The 24,274-nt window shown below is 35.9% G+C and overlaps 11 non-coding genes across 11 annotated transcripts; all 11 read right to left on the bottom strand.

Annotated features, from left to right (window-relative positions):
* Positions 1-916: 916 nt before the first annotated feature.
* On the bottom strand, positions 917-1,009 carry TRNAI-UAU (transfer RNA isoleucine (anticodon UAU)). The gene is given in 2 exon segments: positions 917-952; positions 972-1,009. It is a non-coding gene; the product is annotated as a tRNA-Ile (tRNA).
* Positions 1,010-5,444: 4,435 nt separating this feature from the next.
* TRNAI-UAU (transfer RNA isoleucine (anticodon UAU)) lies at positions 5,445-5,537 on the bottom strand. Its single transcript is given in 2 exon segments — positions 5,445-5,480; positions 5,500-5,537. It is a non-coding gene; the product is annotated as a tRNA-Ile (tRNA).
* A 5,335-nt stretch (positions 5,538-10,872) lies between these two features.
* Positions 10,873-10,965, bottom strand: TRNAI-UAU (transfer RNA isoleucine (anticodon UAU)). Its single transcript is given in 2 exon segments — positions 10,873-10,908; positions 10,928-10,965. It is a non-coding gene; the product is annotated as a tRNA-Ile (tRNA).
* A 2,620-nt stretch (positions 10,966-13,585) lies between these two features.
* Positions 13,586-13,678, bottom strand: TRNAI-UAU (transfer RNA isoleucine (anticodon UAU)). Its single transcript is given in 2 exon segments — positions 13,586-13,621; positions 13,641-13,678. It is a non-coding gene; the product is annotated as a tRNA-Ile (tRNA).
* Positions 13,679-15,402: 1,724 nt separating this feature from the next.
* Positions 15,403-15,495, bottom strand: TRNAI-UAU (transfer RNA isoleucine (anticodon UAU)). Its single transcript is given in 2 exon segments — positions 15,403-15,438; positions 15,458-15,495. It is a non-coding gene; the product is annotated as a tRNA-Ile (tRNA).
* A 1,712-nt stretch (positions 15,496-17,207) lies between these two features.
* TRNAQ-UUG (transfer RNA glutamine (anticodon UUG)) lies at positions 17,208-17,300 on the bottom strand. The gene is given in 2 exon segments: positions 17,208-17,243; positions 17,263-17,300. It is a non-coding gene; the product is annotated as a tRNA-Gln (tRNA).
* Positions 17,301-19,915: 2,615 nt separating this feature from the next.
* Positions 19,916-20,008, bottom strand: TRNAI-UAU (transfer RNA isoleucine (anticodon UAU)). The gene is given in 2 exon segments: positions 19,916-19,951; positions 19,971-20,008. It is a non-coding gene; the product is annotated as a tRNA-Ile (tRNA).
* Positions 20,009-20,818: 810 nt separating this feature from the next.
* On the bottom strand, positions 20,819-20,911 carry TRNAI-UAU (transfer RNA isoleucine (anticodon UAU)). Its single transcript is given in 2 exon segments — positions 20,819-20,854; positions 20,874-20,911. It is a non-coding gene; the product is annotated as a tRNA-Ile (tRNA).
* Positions 20,912-21,730: 819 nt separating this feature from the next.
* On the bottom strand, positions 21,731-21,823 carry TRNAI-UAU (transfer RNA isoleucine (anticodon UAU)). Its single transcript is given in 2 exon segments — positions 21,731-21,766; positions 21,786-21,823. It is a non-coding gene; the product is annotated as a tRNA-Ile (tRNA).
* Positions 21,824-22,631: 808 nt separating this feature from the next.
* Positions 22,632-22,724, bottom strand: TRNAI-UAU (transfer RNA isoleucine (anticodon UAU)). Its single transcript is given in 2 exon segments — positions 22,632-22,667; positions 22,687-22,724. It is a non-coding gene; the product is annotated as a tRNA-Ile (tRNA).
* An 815-nt stretch (positions 22,725-23,539) lies between these two features.
* On the bottom strand, positions 23,540-23,632 carry TRNAI-UAU (transfer RNA isoleucine (anticodon UAU)). The gene is given in 2 exon segments: positions 23,540-23,575; positions 23,595-23,632. It is a non-coding gene; the product is annotated as a tRNA-Ile (tRNA).
* Between the last annotated feature and the right edge of the window lie 642 nt (positions 23,633-24,274).

Genomic DNA, 24,274 nt, shown 5'->3' with positions numbered 1-24,274 from the left:
GTATACAAAGATGCTCCAGGTGAGGCTTGAACTCACAAGCTCGGCATTGCTCAACATATACTGTCTTATAAGTACCGCGCGCTGACCAATTGCACCACTGGAGCACTTTGCAGCATTAGTTGGTTTTGCTAGATGTGGATTTTATTCAATACAATCAGTACAGTCATAAGAATTGAAAAAGAAAATCATTTTTGGTGATGAATGATGAGCAACAAAGGAACATGCATGCCAGATGGTACTTGAATAAGCTGTCCACGGTGATAGAAAAGGTTTAAAAAACAACAACAACAACAATGTTATTATAATTAATGTCATATTTTAGCTTCTGTGGTCATTTTTTGCAAGCTAAACACTGCAAGACTGTTTTACAGTTGAAGCAAGGATAAAATATCAACTCTAGTGATGAGACACTTGCTGTAATGACTTCCAACTCAGACGGGACTTAAACCCACAAGCACTGGCTTAGGAGAACAGTTCCTTATCCATTATGCCAGTGTTGCTTACTGATGTCCTTATTTAAGACTGATAGGTTTTTAATAGTCAATTATTTATTTTTGAATAAAATTGAAGCTGTTTACTGTGTTCTTTGCATTACCAAGTCCAGGAAGAAATGTGCTGGTACTATCCAGAGCTGTCAGTATGGATTATCATGCTATATTGCAGAAAATCAATTTGATGCAACTGCTTTACCAACAGTATGTTAATCTTTTCCATTGCTGTTTTGTTGGCTGACTGAAGGAAGATATGCAGTGCATTTGAACCAAAGCAGATGTGTGCTGACAACTTAAATGCACAATCATGTTTGTGTTTTTTCTTTCTTTCTTCCATCCTTTGTAATATCATATTAAATATTAAGGTAGCAGTTTATAATCAATGACTAATGACATAAGAAAAGGAAAAAAAAAGTATACAAAGATGCTCCAGGTGAGGCTTGAACTCACAACCTCGGCATTGCTCAACAGATGCCATCTTATAAGTACCACGCGCTGACCAATTGCGCCACTGGAGCACTTTGCACCTTTGATTGGTTATGCTAGATGTGGATTTTATTTAATACAATCAGTACAGTCATAAGAATTGAAAAAGAAAATCATTTTTGGTGATGAATGATCAGCTACAAAGGAACATGCATGCCAGATGGTACTTGAATAAGCTGTCCACGGTGATAGAAAAGGTTTAAAAAACAACAACAACAACAACAATGTTATCTTAATTAATGTCATATTTTAGCTTCTGTGGTCATTTTTTACAAGCTAAACACTGCAAGACTGTTTAACTGTTGAAGCAAGGATAAAATATCAACTCTAGTGATGAGACACTTGCTGTAATGACTTCCACCCCATATGGGACTTTGACCCCCTGGCTTAGGAGGGCAGTGACTTATCCATTATGCCAGTGGTGCTTAATGATGTTCTTATTTAAGACTGTTAGGTTTTTAATAGTCAATTATTTATTTTTGAGGAAAAAGTGAAGCTGTTTACTGTGTTCTTTGCATTACCAAGTCCAGCAAGAAATGTGCTGGTACTATCCAGAGCTGTCAGTATGGATTATCATGCTATATTGCAGAAAATCAATTTGATGCAACTGCTTTACCAACAGTATGTTAATCTTTTCCATTGCTGTTTTGTTGGCTGACTGAAGGAAGATATGCAGTGCATTTGAACCAAAGCAGATGTGTGCTGACAAGTTAAATGCACAATCATGTTTGTGTTTGTTTTTTCTTTCTTTCTTCCATCCTTTGTAATATCATATTAAATATTAAGGAAGCAGTTTATAATCAATGACTAATGACATAAGAAAAGGAAAAAAAAAACAGTATACAAAGATGCTCTAGGTGAGGCTTGAACTCACAACCTCGGCATTGCTCAACAGATACTGTCTTATAAATACCGCGCGCTGACCAATTGCGCCACTGGATCACTTTGCAGCATTAATTGGTTATGCTAGATGTGGATTTTATTCAATACAATCAGTACAGTCATAAGAATTGAAAAGAAAATCATTTTTGGTGATGAATGATGAGCAACAAAGGAACATGCATGCCAGATGGTACTTGAATAAGCTGTCCACGGTGATAGAAAAGGTTTAAAAAACAACAACAACAACAATGTTATCATAATTAATGCCATACTTTAGCTTCTGTGGTCATTTTTTACAAGCGAAACACTGCAAGACTGTTTTACTGTTGAAGCAAGGATAAAATATCAACTCTAGTGATGAGACACTTGCTGTAATGACTTCTACCCCATATAGGACTTGGACCCCCTGGCTTAGGAGGGCAGTGACTTATCCATTATGCCAGTGGTGCTTACTGATGTTCTAATTTAAGACTGTTAGGTTTTTAATAGTCAATTATTTATTTTTGAGGAAAAAGTAAAGCTGTTTACTGTGTTCTTTGCATTACCAAGTCCAGCAAGAAATGTGCTGGTACTATCCAGAGCTGTCAGTATGGATTATCATGCTATATTGCAGAAAATCAATTTGATGCAACTGCTTTACCAACAGTATGTTAATCTTTTCCATTGCTGTTTTGTTGGCTGACTGAAGGAAGATATGCAGTGCATTTGAACCAAAGCAGATGTGTGCTGACAACTTAAATGCACAATCATGTTTGTGTTTTTTCTTTCTTTCTTCCATCCTTTGTAATATCATATTAAATATTAAGGTAGCAGTTTATAATCAATGACTAATGACATAAGAAAAGGAAAAAAAAACAGTATACAAAGATGCTCCAGGTGAGGCTTGAACTCACAAGCTCGTAATTGCTCAACATATACTGTCTTATAAGTACCGCGCGATGACCAATTGCACCACTGGAGCACTTTGCACCATTAGTTGGTTTTGCTAGATGTGGATTTTATTCAATACAATCAGTACAGTCATAAGAATTGAAAAAGAAAATCATTTTTGGTGATGAATGATGAGCAACAAAGGAACATGCATGCCAGATGGTACTTGAATTAGCTGTCCACGGTGATAGAAAAGGTTTAAAAAACAACAACAACAACAACAATGTTATTATAATTAATGTCATATTTTAGCTTCTGTGGTCATTTTTTGCAAGCTAAACACTGCAAGACTGTTTTACAGTTGAAGCAAGGATAAAATATCAACTCTAGTGATGAGACACTTGCTGTAATGACTTCCAACTCAGACGGGACTTAAACCCACAAGCACTGGCTTAGGAGAACAGTTCCTTATCCATTATGCCAGTGGTGCTTACTGATGTCCTTATTTAAGACTGATAGGTTTTTAATAGTCAATTATATATTTTTGAATAAAATTAAAGCAGTTTACTGTGTTCTTTGCATTACCAAGTCAAGGAAGAAATATGCTGGTACTATCCAGAGCTGTCAGTATGGATTATCATGCTATATTGCAGAAAATCAATTTGATGCAACTGCTTTACCAACAGTATGTTAATCTTTTCCATTGCTGTTTTGTTGGCTGACTGAAGGAAGATATGCAGTGCATTTGAACCAAAGCAGATGTGTGCTGACAACTTAAATGCACAATCATGTTTGTGTTTTTTCTTTCTTTCTTCCATCCTTTGTAATATCATATTAAATATTAAGGTAGCAGTTTATAATCAATGACTAATGACATAAGAAAAGGAAAAAAAACAGTATACAAAGATGCTCCAGGTGAGGCTTGAACTCACAACCTCGGCATTGCTCAACAGATGCCATCTTATAAATACCACGCGCTGACCAATTGCACCACTGGAGCACTTTGCTGCTTTGATTGGTTATGCTAGATGTGGATTTTATTTAATACAATCAGTACAGTCATAAGAATTGAAAAAGAAAATCATTTTTGGTGATGAATGATGAGCAACAAAGGAACATGCATGCCAGATGGTACTTGAATAAGCTGTCCACGGTGATAGAAAAGGTTTAAAAAACAACAACAACAACAACAATGTTATCATAATTAATGTCATATTTTAGCTTCTGTGGTCATTTTTTACAAGCTAAACACTGCAAGACTGTTTTACTGTTGAAGCAAGGATAAAATATCAACTCTAGTGATGAGACACTTGCTGTAATGACTTCCACCCCATATGGGACTTGGACCCCCTGGCTTAGGAGGGCAGTGACTTATCCATTATGCCAGTGGTGCTTACTGATGTTCTTATTTAAGACTGTTAGGTTTTTAATAGTCAATTATTTATTTTTGAGGAAAAAGTGAAGCTGTTTACTGTGTTCTTTGCATTACCAAGTCCAGCAAGAAATGTGCTGGTACTATCCAGAGCTGTCAGTATGGATTATCATGCTATATTGCAGAAAATCAATTTGATGCAACTGCTTTACCAACAGTATGTTAATCTTTTCCATTGCTGTTTTGTTGGCTGACTGAAGGAAGATATGCAGTGCATTTGAACCAAAGCAGATGTGTGCTGACAACTTAAATGCACAATCATTTTTGTGTTTTTTCTTTCCTTCTTCCATCCTTTGTAATATCATATTAAATATTAAGGTAGCAGTTTATAATCAATGACTAATGACATAAGAAAAGGAAAAAAAAACAGTATACAAAGATGCTCCAGGTGAGGCTTGAACTCACAAGCTCGTCATTGCTCAACATATACTGTCTTATAAGTACCGCGCGCTGACCAATTGCACCACTGGAGCACTTTGCAGCATTAGTTGGTTTTGCTAGATGTGGATTTTATTCAATACAATCAGTACAGTCATAAGAATTGAAAAAGAAAATCATTTTTGGTGATGAATGATGAGCAACAAAGGAACATGCATGCCAGATAGTACTTGAATAAGCTGTCCACGGTGATAGAAAAGGTTTAAAAAACAACAACAACAATGTTATTATAATTAATGTCATATTTTAGCTTCTGTGGTCATTTTTTGCAAGCTAAACACTGCAAGACTGTTTTACAGTTGAAGCAAGGATAAAATATCAACTCTAGTGATGAGACACTTGCTGTAATGACTTCCAACTCAGACGGGACTTAAACCCACAAGCACTGGCTTAGGAGAACAGTTCCTTATCCATTATGCCAGTGGTGCTTACTGATGTCCTTATTTAAGACTGATAGGTTTTTAATAGTCAATTATTTATTTTTGAATAAAATTGAAGCTGTTTACTGTGTTCTTTGCATTACCAAGTCCAGGAAGAAATGTGCTGGTACTATCCAGAGCTGTCAGTATGGATTATCATGCTATATTGCAGAAAATCAATTTGATGCAACTGCTTTACCAACAGTATGTTAATCTTTTCCATTGCTGTTTTGTTGGCTGACTGAAGGAAGATATGCAGTGCATTTGAACCAAAGCAGATGTGTGCTGACAACTTAAATGCACAATCATGTTTGTGTTTTTTCTTTCTTTCTTCCATCCTTTGTAATATCATATTAAATATTAAGGTAGCAGTTTATAATCAATGACTAATGACATAAGAAAAGGAAAAAAAACAGTATACAAAGATGCTCCAGGTGAGGCTTGAACTCACAACCTCGGCATTGCTCAACAGATGCCATCTTATAAGTACCACGCGCTGACCAATTGCGCCACTGGAGCATTTTGCGCCTTTGATTGGTTATGCTAGATGTGGATTTTATTTAATACAATCAGTATAGTCATAAGAATTGAAAAAGAAAATCATTTTTGGTGATGAATGATGAGCAACAAAGGAACATGCATGCCAGATGGTACTTGAATAAGCTGTCCACGGTGATAGAAAAGGTTTAAAAAACAACAACAACAACAATGTTATCTTAATTAATGTCATATTTTAGCTTCTGTGGTCATTTTTTACAAGCTAAACACTGCAAGACTGTTTTACTGTTGAAGCAAGGATAAAATATCAACTCTAGTGATGAGACACTTGCTGTAATGACTTCCACCCCATATGGGACTTGGACCCCCTGGCTTAGGAGGGCAGTGACTTATCCATTATGCAAGTGGTGCTTACTGATGTTCTTATTTAAGACTGTTAGGTTTTTAATAGTCAATTATTTATTTTTGAGGAAAAAGTGAAGCTGTTTACTGTGTTCTTTGCATTACCAAGTCCAGCAAGAAATGTGCTGGTACTATCCAGAGCTGTCAGTATGGATTATCATGCTATATTGCAGAAAATCAATTTGATGCAACTGCTTTACCAACAGTATGTTAATCTTTTCCATTGCTGTTTTGTTGGCTGACTGAAGGAAGATATGCAGTGCATTTGAACCAAAGCAGATGTGTGCTGACAAGTTAAATGCACAATCATGTTTGTGTTTGTTTTTTCTTTCTTTCTTCCATCCTTTGTAATATCATATTAAATATTAAGGAAGCAGTTTATAATCAATGACTAATGACATAAGAAAAGGAAAAAAAAACAGTATACAAAGATGCTCCAGGTGAGGCTTGAACTCACAACCTCGGCATTGCTCAACAGATACTGTCTTATAAATACCGCGCGCTGACCAATTGCGCCACTGGATCACTTTGCAGCATTAATTGGTTATGCTAGATGTGGATTTTATTCAATACAATCAGTACAGTCATAAGAATTGAAAAGAAAATCATTTTTGGTGATGAATGATGAGCAACAAAGGAACATGCATGCCAGATGGTACTTGAATAAGCTGTCCACGGTGATAGAAAAGGTTTAAAAAACAACAACAACAACAATGTTATCATAATTAATGCCATACTTTAGCTTCTGTGGTCATTTTTTACAAGCTAAACACTGCAAGACTGTTTTACTGTTGAAGCAAGGATAAAATATCAACTCTAGTGATGAGACACTTGCTGTAATGACTTCTACCCCATATGGGACTTGGACCCCCTGGCTTAGGAGGGCAGTGACTTATCCATTATGCCAGTGGTGCTTACTGATGTTCTAATTTAAGACTGTTAGGTTTTTAATAGTCAATTATTTATTTTTGAGGAAAAAGTGAAGCTGTTTACTGTGTTCTTTGCATTACCAAGTCCAGCAAGAAATGTGCTGGTACTATCCAGAGCTGTCAGTATGGATTATCATGCTATATTGCAGAAAATCAATTTGATGCAACTGCTTTACCAACAGTATGTTAATCTTTTCCATTGCTGTTTTGTTGGCTGACTGAAGGAAGATATGCAGTGCATTTGAACCAAAGCAGATGTGTGCTGACAACTTAAATGCACAATCATGTTTGTGTTTTTTCTTTCTTTCTTCAATCCTTTGTAATATCATATTAAATATTAAGGTAGCAGTTTATAATCAATGACTAATGACATAAGAAAAGGAAAAAAAAAACAGTATACAAAGATGCTCCAGGTGAGGCTTGAACTCACAACCTCGGCATTGCTCAACAGATACCGTCTTATAATTACCACGCGCTGACCAATTGCGCCACTGGAGCACTTTGCAGCTTTGATTGGTTATGCTAGATGTGGATTTTATTTAATACAATCAGTACAGTCATAAGAATTGAAAAAGAAAATCATTTTTGGTGATGAATGATGAGCAACAAAGGAACATGCATGCCAGATGGTACTTGAATAAGCTGTCCACGGTGATAGAAAAGGTTTAAAAAACAACAACAACAATGTTATCATAATTAATGCCATACTTTAGCTTCTGTGGTCATTTTTTACAAGCTAAACACTGCAAGACTGTTTTACTGTTGAAGCAAGGATAAAATATCAACTCTAGTGATGAGACACTTGCTGTAATGACTTCCACCCCATATGGGACTTGGACCCCCTGGCTTAGGAGGGCAGTGACTTATCCATTATGCAAGTGGTGCTTACTGATGTTCTTATTTAAGACTGTTAGGTTTTTAATAGTCAATTATTTATTTTTGAGGAAAAAGTGAAGCTGTTTACTGTGTTCTTTGCATTACCAAGTCCAGCAAGAAATGTGCTGGTACTATCCAGAGCTGTCAGTATGGATTATCATGCTATATTGCAGAAAATCAATTTGATGCAACTGCTTTACCAACAGTATGTTAATCTTTTCCATTGCTGTTTTGTTGGCTGACTGAAGGAAGATATGCAGTGCATTTGAACCAAAGCAGATGTGTGCTGACAACTTAAATGCACAATCATGTTTGTGTTTTTTCTTTCTTTCTTCCATCATTTGTAATATCATATTAAATATTAAGGTAGCAGTTTATAATCAATGACTAATGACATAAGAAAAGGAAAAAAAAACAGTATACAAAGATGCTCCAGGTGAGGCTTGAACTCACAAGCTCGGCATTGCTCAACATATACTGTCTTATAAGTACCGCGCGCTGACCAATTGCACCACTGGAGCACTTTGCAGCATTAGTTGGTTTTGCTAGATGTGGATTTTATTCAATACAATCAGTACAGTCATAAGAATTGAAAAAGAAAATCATTTTTGGTGATGAATGATGAGCAACAAAGGAACATGCATGCCAGATGGTACTTGAATAAGCTGTCCACGGTGATAGAAAAGGTTTAAAAAACAACAACAACAACAACAATGTTATTATAATTAATGTCATATTTTAGCTTCTGTGGTCATTTTTTGCAAGCTAAACACTGCAAGACTGTTTTACAGTTGAAGCAAGGATAAAATATCAACTCTAGTGATGAGATACTTGCTGTAATGACTTCCAACTCAGACGGGACTTAAACCCACAAGCACTGGCTTAGGAGAACAGTTCCTTATCCATTATGCCAGTGTTGCTTACTGATGTCCTTATTTAAGACTGATAGGTTTTTAATAGTCAATTATTTATTTTTGAATAAAATTGAAGCTGTTTACTGTGTTCTTTGCATTACCAAGTCCAGGAAGAAATGTGCTGGTACTATCCAGAGCTGTCAGTATGGATTATCATGCTATATTGCAGAAAATCAATTTGATGCAACTGCTTTACCAACAGTATGTTAATCTTTTCCATTGCTGTTTTGTTGGCTGACTGAAGGAAGATATGCAGTGCATTTGAACCAAAGCAGATGTGTGCTGACAACTTAAATGCACAATCATGTTTGTGTTTTTTCTTTCTTTCTTCCATCCTTTGTAATATCATATTAAATATTAAGGTAGCAGTTTATAATCAATGACTAATGACATAAGAAAAGGAAAAAAAACAGTATACAAAGATGCTCCAGGTGAGGCTTGAACTCACAAGCTCGGCATTGCTCAACATATACTGTCTTATAAGTACCGCGCGCTGACCAATTGCACCACTGGAGCACTTTGCAGCATTAGTTGGTTTTGCTAGATGTGGATTTTATTCAATACAATCAGTACAGTCATAAGAATTGAAAAAGAAAATCATTTTTGGTGATGAATGATGAGCAACAAAGGAACATGCATGCCAGATGGTACTTGAATAAGCTGTCCACGGTGATAGAAAAGGTTTAAAAAACAACAACAACAACAATGTTATTATAATTAATGTCATATTTTAGCTTCTGTGGTCATTTTTTGCAAGCTAAACACTGCAAGACTGTTTTACAGTTGAAGCAAGGATAAAATATCAACTCTAGTGATGAGACACTTGCTGTAATGACTTCCAACTCAGACGGGACTTAAACCCACAAGCACTGGCTTAGGAGAACAGTTCCTTATCCATTATGCCAGTGTTGCTTACTGATGTCCTTATTTAAGACTGATAGGTTTTTAATAGTCAATTATTTATTTTTGAATAAAATTGAAGCTGTTTACTGTGTTCTTTGCATTACCAAGTCCAGGAAGAAATGTGCTGGTACTATCCAGAGCTGTCAGTATGGATTATCATGCTATATTGCAGAAAATCAATTTGATGCAACTGCTTTACCAACAGTATGTTAATCTTTTCCATTGCTGTTTTGTTGGCTGACTGAAGGAAGATATGCAGTGCATTTGAACCAAAGCAGATGTGTGCTGACAACTTAAATGCACAATCATGTTTGTGTTTTTTCTTTCTTTCTTCCATCCTTTGTAATATCATATTAAATATTAAGGTAGCAGTTTATAATCAATGACTAATGACATAAGAAAAGGAAAAAAAACAGTATACAAAGATGCTCCAGGTGAGGCTTGAACTCACAAGCTCGGCATTGCTCAACATATACTGTCTTATAAGTACCGCGCGCTGACCAATTGCACCACTGGAGCACTTTGCAGCATTAGTTGGTTTTGCTAGATGTGGATTTTATTCAATACAATCAGTACAGTCATAAGAATTGAAAAAGAAAATCATTTTTGGTGATGAATGATGAGCAACAAAGGAACATGCATGCCAGATGGTACTTGAATAAGCTGTCCACGGTGATAGAAAAGGTTTAAAAAACAACAACAACAACAATGTTATTATAATTAATGTCATATTTTAGCTTCTGTGGTCATTTTTTGCAAGCTAAACACTGCAAGACTGTTTTACAGTTGAAGCAAGGATAAAATATCAACTCTAGTGATGAGACACTTGCTGTAATGACTTCCAACTCAGACGGGACTTAAACCCACAAGCACTGGCTTAGGAGAACAGTTCCTTATCCATTATGCCAGTGTTGCTTACTGATGTCCTTATTTAAGACTGATAGGTTTTTAATAGTCAATTATTTATTTTTGAATAAAATTGAAGCTGTTTACTGTGTTCTTTGCATTACCAAGTCCAGGAAGAAATGTGCTGGTACTATCCAGAGCTGTCAGTATGGATTATCATGCTATATTGCAGAAAATCAATTTGATGCAACTGCTTTACCAACAGTATGTTAATCTTTTCCATTGCTGTTTTGTTGGCTGACTGAAGGAAGATATGCAGTGCATTTGAACCAAAGCAGATGTGTGCTGACAACTTAAATGCACAATCATGTTTGTGTTTTTTCTTTCTTTCTTCCATCCTTTGTAATATCATATTAAATATTAAGGTAGCAGTTTATAATCAATGACTAATGACATAAGAAAAGGAAAAAAAACAGTATACAAAGATGCTCCAGGTGAGGCTTGAACTCACAACCTCGGCATTGCTCAACAGATGCCATCTTATAAGTACCACGCGCTGACCAATTGCGCCACTGGAGCACTTTGCACCTTTGATTGGTTATGCTAGATGTGGATTTTATTTAATACAATCAGTACAGTCATAAGAATTGAAAAAGAAAATCATTTTTGGTGATGAATGATCAGCTACAAAGGAACATGCATGCCAGATGGTACTTGAATAAGCTGTCCACGGTGATAGAAAAGGTTTAAAAAACAACAACAACAACAATGTTATCTTAATTAATGTCATATTTTAGCTTCTGTGGTCATTTTTTACAAGCTAAACACTGCAAGACTGTTTAACTGTTGAAGCAAGGATAAAATATCAACTCTAGTGATGAGACACTTGCTGTAATGACTTCCACCCCATATGGGACTTTGACCCCCTGGCTTAGGAGGGCAGTGACTTATCCATTATGCCAGTGGTGCTTAATGATGTTCTTATTTAAGACTGTTAGGTTTTTAATAGTCAATTATTTATTTTTGAGGAAAAAGTGAAGCTGTTTACTGTGTTCTTTGCATTACCAAGTCCAGCAAGAAATGTGCTGGTACTATCCAGAGCTGTCAGTATGGATTATCATGCTATATTGCAGAAAATCAATTTGATGCAACTGCTTTACCAACAGTATGTTAATCTTTTCCATTGCTGTTTTGTTGGCTGACTGAAGGAAGATATGCAGTGCATTTGAACCAAAGCAGATGTGTGCTGACAAGTTAAATGCACAATCATGTTTGTGTTTGTTTTTTCTTTCTTTCTTCCATCCTTTGTAATATCATATTAAATATTAAGGAAGCAGTTTATAATCAATGACTAATGACATAAGAAAAGGAAAAAAAAACAGTATACAAAGATGCTCTAGGTGAGGCTTGAACTCACAACCTCGGCATTGCTCAACAGATACTGTCTTATAAATACCGCGCGCTGACCAATTGCGCCACTGGATCACTTTGCAGCATTAATTGGTTATGCTAGATGTGGATTTTATTCAATACAATCAGTACAGTCATAAGAATTGAAAAGAAAATCATTTTTGGTGATGAATGATGAGCAACAAAGGAACATGCATGCCAGATGGTACTTGAATAAGCTGTCCACGGTGATAGAAAAGGTTTAAAAAACAACAACAACAATGTTATCATAATTAATGCCATACTTTAGCTTCTGTGGTCATTTTTTACAAGCGAAACACTGCAAGACTGTTTTACTGTTGAAGCAAGGATAAAATATCAACTCTAGTGATGAGACACTTGCTGTAATGACTTCTACCCCATATAGGACTTGGACCCCCTGGCTTAGGAGGGCAGTGACTTATCCATTATGCCAGTGGTGCTTACTGATGTTCTAATTTAAGACTGTTAGGTTTTTAATAGTCAATTATTTATTTTTGAGGAAAAAGTAAAGCTGTTTACTGTGTTCTTTGCATTACCAAGTCCAGCAAGAAATGTGCTGGTACTATCCAGAGCTGTCAGTATGGATTATCATGCTATATTGCAGAAAATCAATTTGATGCAACTGCTTTACCAACAGTATGTTAATCTTTTCCATTGCTGTTTTGTTGGCTGACTGAAGGAAGATATGCAGTGCATTTGAACCAAAGCAGATGTGTGCTGACAACTTAAATGCACAATCATGTTTGTGTTTTTTCTTTCTTTCTTCCATCCTTTGTAATATCATATTAAATATTAAGGTAGCAGTTTATAATCAATGACTAATGACATAAGAAAAGGAAAAAAAAACAGTATACAAAGATGCTCCAGGTGAGGCTTGAACTCACAAGCTCGTCATTGCTCAACATATACTGTCTTATAAGTACCGCGCGATGACCAATTGCACCACTGGAGCACTTTGCACCATTAGTTGGTTTTGCTAGATGTGGATTTTATTCAATACAATCAGTACAGTCATAAGAATTGAAAAAGAAAATCATTTTTGGTGATGAATGATGAGCAACAAAGGAACATGCATGCCAGATGGTACTTGAATTAGCTGTCCACGGTGATAGAAAAGGTTTAAAAAACAACAACAACAACAACAATGTTATTATAATTAATGTCATATTTTAGCTTCTGTGGTCATTTTTTGCAAGCTAAACACTGCAAGACTGTTTTACAGTTGAAGCAAGGATAAAATATCAACTCTAGTGATGAGACACTTGCTGTAATGACTTCCAACTCAGACGGGACTTAAACCCACAAGCACTGGCTTAGGAGAACAGTTCCTTATCCATTATGCCAGTGGTGCTTACTGATGTCCTTATTTAAGACTGATAGGTTTTTAATAGTCAATTATATATTTTTGAATAAAATTAAAGCAGTTTACTGTGTTCTTTGCATTACCAAGTCAAGGAAGAAATATGCTGGTACTATCCAGAGCTGTCAGTATGGATTATCATGCTATATTGCAGAAAATCAATTTGATGCAACTGCTTTACCAACAGTATGTTAATCTTTTCCATTGCTGTTTTGTTGGCTGACTGAAGGAAGATATGCAGTGCATTTGAACCAAAGCAGATGTGTGCTGACAACTTAAATGCACAATCATGTTTGTGTTTTTTCTTTCTTTCTTCCATCCTTTGTAATATCATATTAAATATTAAGGTAGCAGTTTATAATCAATGACTAATGACATAAGAAAAGGAAAAAAAACAGTATACAAAGATGCTCCAGGTGAGGCTTGAACTCACAACCTCGGCATTGCTCAACAGATGCCATCTTATAAATACCACGCGCTGACCAATTGCGCCACTGGAGCACTTTGCTGCTTTGATTGGTTATGCTAGATGTGGATTTTATTTAATACAATCAGTACAGTCATAAGAATTGAAAAAGAAAATCATTTTTGGTGATGAATGATGAGCAACAAAGGAACATGCATGCCAGATGGTACTTGAATAAGCTGTCCACGGTGATAGAAAAGGTTTAAAAAACAACAACAACAACAATGTTATCATAATTAATGTCATATTTTAGCTTCTGTGGTCATTTTTTACAAGCTAAACACTGCAAGACTGTTTTACTGTTGAAGCAAGGATAAAATATCAACTCTAGTGATGAGACACTTGCTGTAATGACTTCCACCCCATATGGGACTTGGACCCCCTGGCTTAGGAGGGCAGTGACTTATCCATTATGCCAGTGGTGCTTACTGATGTTCTTATTTAAGACTGTTAGGTTTTTAATAGTCAATTATTTATTTTTGAGGAAAAAGTGAAGCTGTTTACTGTGTTCTTTGCATTACCAAGTCCAGCAAGAAATGTGCTGGTACTATCCAGAGCTGTCAGTATGGATTATCATGCTATATTGCAGAAAATCAATTTGATGCAACTGCTTTACCAACAGTATGTTAATCTTTTCCATTGCTGTTTTGTTGGCTGACTGAAGGAAGATATGCAGTGCATTTGAACCAAAGCAGATGTGTGCTGACAAGTTAAATGCACAATCATGTTTGTGTTTGTTTTTTCTTTCTTTCTTCCATCCTTTGTAATATCATATTAAATATTAAGGAAGCAGTTTATAATCAATGACTAATGACATAAGAAAAAAAAAAAAAAAAACAGTATACAAAGATACTCCAGGTGAGGCTTGAACTCACAAGCTCGTCATTGCTCAACATATACTGTCTTATAAGTACCGCGCGATGACCAATTGCACCACTGGAGCACTTTGCACCATTAGTTGGTTTTGCTAGATGTGGATTTTATTCAATACAATCAGTACAGTCATAAGAATTGAAAAAGAAAATCATTTTTGGTGATGAATGATGAGCAACAAAGGAACATGCATGCCAGATGGTACTTGAATTAGCTGTCCACGGTGATAGAAAAGGTTTAAAAAACAACAACAACAACAACAATGTTATTATAATTAATGTCATATTTTAGCTTCTGTGGTCATTTTTTGCAAGCTAAACACTGCAAGACTGTTTTACAGTTGAAGCAAGGATAAAATATCAACTCTAGTGATGAGACACTTGCTGTAATGACTTCCAACTCAGACGGGACTTAAACCCACAAGCACTGGCTTAGGAGAACAGTTCCTTATCCATTATGCCAGTGGTGCTTACTGATGTCCTTATTTAAGACTGATAGGTTTTTAATAGTCAATTATATATTTTTGAATAAAATTAAAGCAGTTTACTGTGTTCTTTGCATTACCAAGTCAAGGAAGAAATATGCTGGTACTATCCAGAGCTGTCAGTATGGATTATCATGCTATATTGCAGAAAATCAATTTGATGCAACTGCTTTACCAACAGTATGTTAATCTTTTCCATTGCTGTTTTGTTGGCTGACTGAAGGAAGATATGCAGTGCATTTGAACCAAAGCAGATGTGTGCTGACAACTTAAATGCACAATCATGTTTGTGTTTTTTCTTTCTTTCTTCCATCCTTTGTAATATCATATTAAATATTAAGGTAGCAGTTTATAATCAATGACTAATGACATAAGAAAAGGAAAAAAAACAGTATACAAAGATGCTCCAGGTGAGGCTTGAACTCACAACCTCGGCATTGCTCAACAGATGCCATCTTATAAATACCACGCGCTGACCAATTGCGCCACTGGAGCACTTTGCTGCTTTGATTGGTTATGCTAGATGTGGATTTTATTTAATACAATCAGTACAGTCATAAGAATTGAAAAAGAAAATCATTTTTGGTGATGAATGATGAGCAACAAAGGAACATGCATGCCAGATGGTACTTGAATAAGCTGTCCACGGTGATAGAAAAGGTTTAAAAAACAACAACAACAACAATGTTATCATAATTAATGTCATATTTTAGCTTCTGTGGTCATTTTTTACAAGCTAAACACTGCAAGACTGTTTTACTGTTGAAGCAAGGATAAAATATCAACTCTAGTGATGAGACACTTGCTGTAATGACTTCCACCCCATATGGGACTTGGACCCCCTGGCTTAGGAGGGCAGTGACTTATCCATTATGCCAGTGGTGCTTACTGATGTTCTTATTTAAGACTGTTAGGTTTTTAATAGTCAATTATTTATTTTTGAGGAAAAAGTGAAGCTGTTTACTGTGTTCTTTGCATTACCAAGTCCAGCAAGAAATGTGCTGGTACTATCCAGAGCTGTCAGTATGGATTATCATGCTATATTGCAGAAAATCAATTTGATGCAACTGCTTTACCAACAGTATGTTAATCTTTTCCATTGCTGTTTTGTTGGCTGACTGAAGGAAGATATGCAGTGCATTTGAACCAAAGCAGATGTGTGCTGACAAGTTAAATGCACAATCATGTTTGTGTTTGTTTTTTCTTTCTTTCTTCCATCCTTTGTAATATCATATTAAATATTAAGGAAGCAGTTTATAATCAATGACTAATGACATAAGAAAAAAAAAAAAAAAACAGTATACAAAGATACTCCAGGTGAGGCTTGAACTCACAACCTCGGCATTGCTCAACAGATACTGTCTTATAAATACCGCGCGCTGACCAATTGCGCCACTGGATCACTTTGCAGCATTAATTGGTTATGCTAGATGTGGATTTTATTCAATACAATCAGTACAGTCATAAGAATTTAAAAGAAAATCATTTTTGGTGATGAATGATGAGCAACAAAGGAACATGCATGCCAGATGGTACTTGAATAAGCTGTCCACGGTGATAGAAAAGGTTTAAAAAACAACAACAACAATGTTATCATAATTAATGCCATACTTTAGCTTCTGTGGTCATTTTTTACAAGCTAAACACTGCAAGACTGTTTTACTGTTGAAGCAAGGATAAAATATCAACTCTAGTGATGAGACACTTGCTGTAATGACTTCTACCCCATATGGGACTTGGACCCCCTGGCTTAGGAGGGCAGTGACTTATCCATTATGCCAGTGGTGCTTACTGATGTTTTAATTTAAGACTGTTAGGTTTTTAATAGTCAATTATTTATTTTTGAGGAAAAAGTGAAGCTGTTTACTCTGTTCTTTGCATTACCAAGTCCAGCAAGAAATGTGCTGGTACTATCCAGAGCTGTCAGTATGGATTATCATGCTATACTGCAGAAAATCAATTTGATGCAACTGCTTTACCAACAGTATGTTAATCTTTTCCATTGCTGTTTTGTTGGCTGACTGAAGGAAGATATGCAGTGCATTTGAACCAAAGCAGATGTGTGCTGACAACTTAAATGCACAATCATGTTTGTGTTTTTTCTTTCTTTCTTCCATCCTTTGTAATATCATATTAAATATTAAGGTAGCAGTTTATAATCAATGACTAATGACATAAGAAAAGGAAAAAAAAACAGTATACAAAGATGCTCCAGGTGAGGCTTGAACTCACAACCTCGGCATTGCTCAACAGATACCGTCTTCAATGTACCACGCGCTGACCAATTGCGCCACTGGAGCACTTTGCAACTTTGATTGGTTATGCTAGATGTGGATTTTATTTAATACAATCAGTACAGTCATAAGAATTGAAAAAGAAAATCATTTTTGGTGATGAATGATGAGCAACAAAGGAACATGCATGCCAGATGGTACTTGAATAAGCTGTCCACGGTGATAGAAAAGGTTTAAAAAACAACAACAACAACAATGTTATCATAATTAATGTCATATTTTAGCTTCTGTGGTCATTTTTTACAAGCTAAACACTGCAAGACTGTTTTACTGTTGAAGCAAGGATAAAATATCAACTCTAGTGATGAGACACTTGCTGTAATGACTTCCACCCCATATGGGACTTGGACCCCCTGGCTTAGGAGGGCAGTGACTTATCCATTATGCAAGTGGTGCTTACTGATGTTCTTATTTAAGACTGTTAGGTTTTTAATAGTCAATTATTTATTTTTGAGGAAAAAGTGAAGCTGTTTACTGTGTTTTTTGCATTACCAAGTCCAGCAAGAAATGTGCTGGTACTATCCAGAGCTGTCAGTATGGATTATCATGCTATATTGCCGAAAATCAATTTGATGCAACTGCTTTACCAACAGTATGTTAATCTTTTCCATTGCTGTTTTGTTGGCTGACTGAAGGAAGATATGCAGTGCATTTGAACCAAAGCAGATGTGTGCTGACAACTTAAATGCACAATCATGTTTGTGTTTTTTCTTTCTTTCTTCCATCCTTTGTAATATCATATTAAATATTAAGGAAGCAGTTTATAATCAATGACTAATGACATAAGAAAAGGAAAAAAAAAACAGTATACAAAGATGCTCTAGGTGAGGCTTGAACTCACAACCTCGGCATTGCTCAACAGATACTGTCTTATAAATACCGTGCGCTGACCAATTGCGCCACTGGAGCACTTTGCAGCATTGATTGGTTATGCTAGATGTGGATTTTATTCAATACAATCAGTACAGTCATAAGAATTGAAAAAGAAAATCATTTTTGGTGATGAATGATGAGCAACAAAGGAACACGCATGCCAGATGGTACTTGAATAAGCTGTCCATGGTGATAGAAAAGGTTTAAAAAACAACAACAACAACAATGTTATCATAATTAATGTCATATTTTAGCTTCTGTGGTCATTTTTTACAAGCTAAACACTGCAAGACTGTTTTACTGTTGAAGCAAGGATAAAATATCAACTCTAGTGATGAGACACTTGCTGTAATGACTTCCACCCCATATGGGACTTGGACCCCCTGGCTTAGGAGGGCAGTGACTTATCCATTATGCAAGTGGTGCTTACTGATGTTCCTATTTAAGAGTGTTAGGTTTTTAATAGACAATTATTTATTTTTGAGGAAAAAGTGAAGCTGTTTACTGTGTTTTTTGCATTACCAAGTCCAGCAAGAAATGTGCTGGTACTATCCAGAGCTGTCAGTATGGATTATCATGCTATATTGCCGAAAATCAATTTGATGCAACTGCTTTACCAACAGTATGTTAATCTTTTCCATTGCTGTTTTGTTGGCTGACTGAAGGAAGATATGCAGTGCATTTGAACCAAAGCAGATGTGTGCTGACAACTTAAATGCACAATCATGTTTGTGCTTTTTCTTTCTTTCTTCCATCGTTTGTAATATCATATTAAATATTAAGGTAGCAGTTTATAATCAATGACTAATGACATAAGAAAAGGAAAAAAAACAGTATACAAAGATGCTCCAGGTGAGGCTTGAACTCACAAGCTCGGCATTGCTCAACATATACTGTCTTATAAGTACCGCGCACTGACCAATTGCACCACTGGAGCACTTTGCAGCATTTGTTGGTTTTGCTAGATGTGGATTTTATTCAATACAATCAGTACAGTCATAAGAATTGAAAAAGAAAATCATTTTTGGTGATGAATGATGAGCAACAAAGGAACATGCATGCCAGATGGCACTTGAATAAGCTGTCCACGGTGATAGAAAAGGTTTAAAAAACAACAACAACAATGTTATTATAATTAATGTCATATTTTAGCTTCTGTGGTCATTTTTTGCAAGCTAAAACACTGCAAGACTGTTTTACAGTTGAAGCAAGGATAAAATATCAACTCTAGTGATGAGACACTTGCTGTAATGACTTCCAACTCCGACGGGACTTAAACCCACAAGCACTGGCTTAGGAGAACAGTTCCTTATCCATTATGCCAGTGGTGCTTACTGATGTCCTTATTTAAGACTGATAGGTTTTTAATAGTCAATTATTTATTTTTGAATAAAATTGAAGCTGTTTACTGTGTTCTTTGCATTACCAAGTCCAGGAAGAAATGTGCTGGTACTATCCAGAGCTGTCAGTATGGATTATCATGCTATATTGCAGAAAATCAATTTGATGCAACTGCTTTACCAACAGTATGTTAATCTTTTCCATTGCTGTTTTGTTGGCTGACTGAAGGAAGATATGCAGTGCATTTGAACCAAAGCAGATGTGTGCTGACAACTTAAATGCACAATCTTGTTTGTGTTTTTTCTTTCTTTCTTCCATCCTTTGTAATATCATATTAAATATTAAGGTAGCAGTTTATAATCAATGACTAATGACATAAGAAAAGGAAAAAAAATAGTGTACAAAGATACTCCAGGTGAGGCTTGAACTCACAACCTCGGCATTGCTCAACAGATACCATCTTATAAGTACCACGCGCTGACCAATTGCGCCACTGGAGCACTTTGCAGCTTTGATTGGTAATGCTAGATGTGGATTTTATTTAATGCAATCAGTACAGTCATAAGAATTGAAAAAGAAAATCATTTTTGGTGATGAATGATGAGCAACAAAGGAACATGCATGCCAGATGGTACTTGAATAAGCTGTCCACGGTGATAGAAAAGGTTTAAAAAACAACAACAACAACAATGTTATCTTAATTAATGTCATATTTTAGCTTCTGTGGTCATTTTTTACAAGCTAAACACTGCAAGACTGTTTTACTGTTGAAGCAAGGATAAAATATCAACTCTAGTGATGAGACACTTGCTGTAATGACTTCCACCCCATATGGGACTTGGACCCCCTGGCTTAGGAGGGCAGTGACTTATCCATTATGCCAGTGGTGCTTACTGATGTTCTTATTTAAGACTGTTAGGTTTTTAATAGTCAATTATTTATTTTTGAGGAAAAAGTGAAGCTGTTTACTGTGTTCTTTGCATTACCAAGTCCAGCAAGAAATGTGCTGGTACTATCCAGAGCTGTCAGTATGGATTATCATGCTATATTGCAGAAAATCAATTTGATGCAACTGCTTTACCAACAGTATGTTAATCTTTTCCATTGCTGTTTTGTTGGCTGACTGAAGGAAGATATGCAGTGCATTTGAACCAAAGCAGATGTGTGCTGACAACTTAAATGCACAATCATGTTTGTGTTTTTTCTTTCTTTCTTCCATCCTTTGTAATATCATATTAAATATTAAGGTAGCAGTTTATAATCAATGACTAATGACATAAGAAAAAAAAAAAAAAAACAGCATACAAAGATGCTCCAGGTGAGGCTTGAACTCACAACCTCGGCATTGCTCAACATATACTGTCTTATAAGTACCGCGCGCTGACCAATTGCGCCACTGGAGCACTTTGCAGCATTGATTGGTTATGCTAGATGTGGATTTTATTCAATACAATCAGTACAGTCATAAGAATTGAAAAAGAAAATCATTTTTGGTGATGAATGATGAGCAACAAAGAAACATGCATGCCAGATGGCACTTGAATAAGCTGTCCACGGTGATAGAAAAGGTTTAAAAAACAACAACAACAACAACAACAATGTTATCATAATTAATGTCATATTTTAGCTTTTGTGGTCATTTTTTGCAAGCTAAACACTGCAAGACTGTTTTACAGTTGAAGCAAGGATAAAATATCAACTCTAGTGATGAGACACTTGCTGTAATGACTTCCAACTCAGACGGGACTTAAACCCACAAGCACTGGCTTAGGAGAACAGTGCCTTATCCATTATGCCAGTGGTGCTTACTGATGTCCTTAACTAAGACTGATAGGTTTTTAATAGTCAATTATTTATTTTTGAATAAAATTGAAGCTGTTTACTGTGTTCTTTGCATTACCAAGTCCAGCAAGAAATGTGCTAGTGCTATCCAGAGCTGTCAGTATGGATTATCATGCTATATTGCAGAAAATCAATTTGATGCAACTGCTTTACCAACAGTATGTTAATCTTTTCCATTGCTGTTTTGTTGGCTGACTGAAGGAAGATATGCAGTGCATTTGAACCATAGCAGATGCGTGCTGACAACTTAAATGCACAATCATGTTTGTGTTTTTTCTTTCTTTCTTCCATCCTTTGTAATATCATATTAAATATTAAGGAAGCAGTTTATAATCAATGACTAATGACATAAGAAAAGGGAAAAAAACAGTATACAAAGATGCTCCAGGTGAGGCTTGAACTCACAACCTCGGCATTGCTCAACAGATACCGTCTTATAAGTACCGCACGCTGACCAATTGCGCCACTGGAGCACTTTGCAGCATTGATTGGTTATGCTAGATGTGGATTTTATTCAATACAATCAGTACAGTCATAAGAATTGAAAAAGAAAATCATTTTTGGTGATGAATGATGAGCAACAAAGGAACATGCATGCCAGATGGTACTTGAATAAGCTGTCCACGGTGATAGAAAAGGTTTAAAAAACAACAATAACAACAATGTTATCATAATTAATGCCATACTTTAGCTTCTGTGGTCATTTTTTACAAGCTAAACACTGCAAGACTGTTTTACTGTTGAAGCAAGGATAAAATATCAACTCTAGTGATGAGACACTTGCTGTAATGACTTCTACCCCATATGGGACTTGGACCCCCTGGCATAGGAGGGCAGTGACTTATCCATTATGCCAGTGGTGCTTACTGATGTTCTAATTTAAGACTGTTAGGTTTTTAATAGTCAATTATTTATTTTTGAGGAAAAAGTGAAGCTGTTTACTGTGTTCTTTGCATTACCAAGTCCAGCAAGAAATGTGCTGGTACTATCCCGAGCTGTCAGTATGGATTATCATGCTATATTGCAGAAAATCAATTTGATGCAACTGCTTCACCAACAGTATGTTAATCTTTTCCATTGCTGTTTTGTTGGCTGACTGAAGGAAGATATGCAGTGCATTTGAACCAAAGCAGATGTGTGCTGACAACTTAAATGCACAATCATGTTTGTGTTTTTTCTTTCTTTCTTCCATCCTTTGTAATATCATATTAAATATTAAGGTAGCAGTTTATAATCAATGACTAATGACATAAGAAAAGGAAAAAAAATAGTGTACAAAGATACTCCAGGTGAGGCTTGAACTCACAACCTCGGCATTGCTCAACAGATACCATCTTATAAGTACCACGCGCTGACCAATTGCGCCACTGGAGCACTTTGCAGCTTTGATTGGTAATGCTAGATGTGGATTTTATTTAATACAATCAGTACAGTCATAAGAATTGAAAAAGAAAATCATTTTTGGTGATGAATGATGAGCAACAAAGGAACATGCATGCCAGATGGTACTTGAATAAGCTGTCCACGGTGATAGAAAAGGTTTAAAAAACAACAACAACAACAACAATGTTATCTTAATTAATGTCATATTTTAGCTTCTGTGGTCATTTTTTACAAGCTAAACACTGCAAGACTGTTTTACTGTTGAAGCAAGGATAAAATATCAACTCTAGTGATGAGACACTTGCTGTAATGACTTCCACCCCATATGGGACTTGGACCCCCTGGCTTAGGAGGGCAGTGACTTATCCATTATGCCAGTGGTGCTTACTGATGTTCTTATTTAAGACTGTTAGCTTTTTTTATTTAGTCAATTATTTATTTTTGAGGAAAAAGTGAAGCTGTTTACTGTGTTCTTTGCATTACCAAGTCCAGCAAGAAATGTGCTGGTACTATCCAGAGCTGTCAGTATGGATTATCATGCTATATTGCAGAAAATCAATTTGATGCAACTGCTTTACCAACAGTATGTTAATCTTTTCCATTGCTGTTTTGTTGGCTGACTGAAGGAAGATATGCAGTGCATTTGAACCAAAGCAGATGTGTGCTGACAACTTAAATGCACAATCATGTTTGTGTTTTTTCTTTCTTTCTTCCATCCTTTGTAATATCATATTAAATATTAAGGTAGCAGTTTATAATCAATGACTAATGACATAAGAAAAGAAAAAAAAAACAGCATACAAAGATGCTCCAGGTGAGGCTTGAACTCACAACCTCGGCATTGCTCAACATATACTGTCTTATAAGTACCGCGCGCTGACCAATTGCGCCACTGGAGCACTTTGCAGCATTGATTGGTTATGCTAGATGTGGATTTTATTCAATACAATCAGTACAGTCATAAGAATTGAAAAAGAAAATCATTTTTGGTGATGAATGATGAGCAACAAAGAAACATGCATGCCAGATGGCACTTGAATAAGCTGTCCACGGTGATAGAAAAGGTTTAAAAAACAACAACAACAACAATGTTATCATAATTAATGTCATATTTTAGCTTTTGTGGTCATTTTTTGCAAGCTAAACACTGCAAGACTGTTTTACAGTTGAAGCAAGGATAAAATATCAACTCTAGTGATGAGATACTTGCTGTAATGACTTCCAACTCAGACGGGACTTAAACCCACAAGCACTGGCTTAGGAGAACAGTGCCTTATCCATTATGCCAGTGGTGCTTACTGATATCCTTAACTAAGACTGATAGGTTTTTAATAGTCAATTATTTATTTTTGAATAAAATTGAAGCTGTTTACTGTGTTCTTTGCATTACCAAGTCCAGCAAGAAATGTGCTAGTGCTATCCAGAGCTGTCAGTATGGATTATCATGCTATATTGCAGAAAATCAATTTGATGCAACTGCTTTACCAACAGTATGTTAATCTTTTCCATTGCTGTTTTGTTGGCTGACTGAAGGAAGATAT

Source organism: Pseudophryne corroboree, chromosome 4 (genome assembly GCF_028390025.1).
Source record: "Pseudophryne corroboree isolate aPseCor3 chromosome 4, aPseCor3.hap2, whole genome shotgun sequence".
NCBI classification, from domain to species: Eukaryota; Metazoa; Chordata; class Amphibia; order Anura; family Myobatrachidae; genus Pseudophryne; species Pseudophryne corroboree.
The sequence above is the reverse complement of the archived record's forward strand: the minus strand, read 5'-3'. Positions and strand labels throughout refer to the sequence as shown.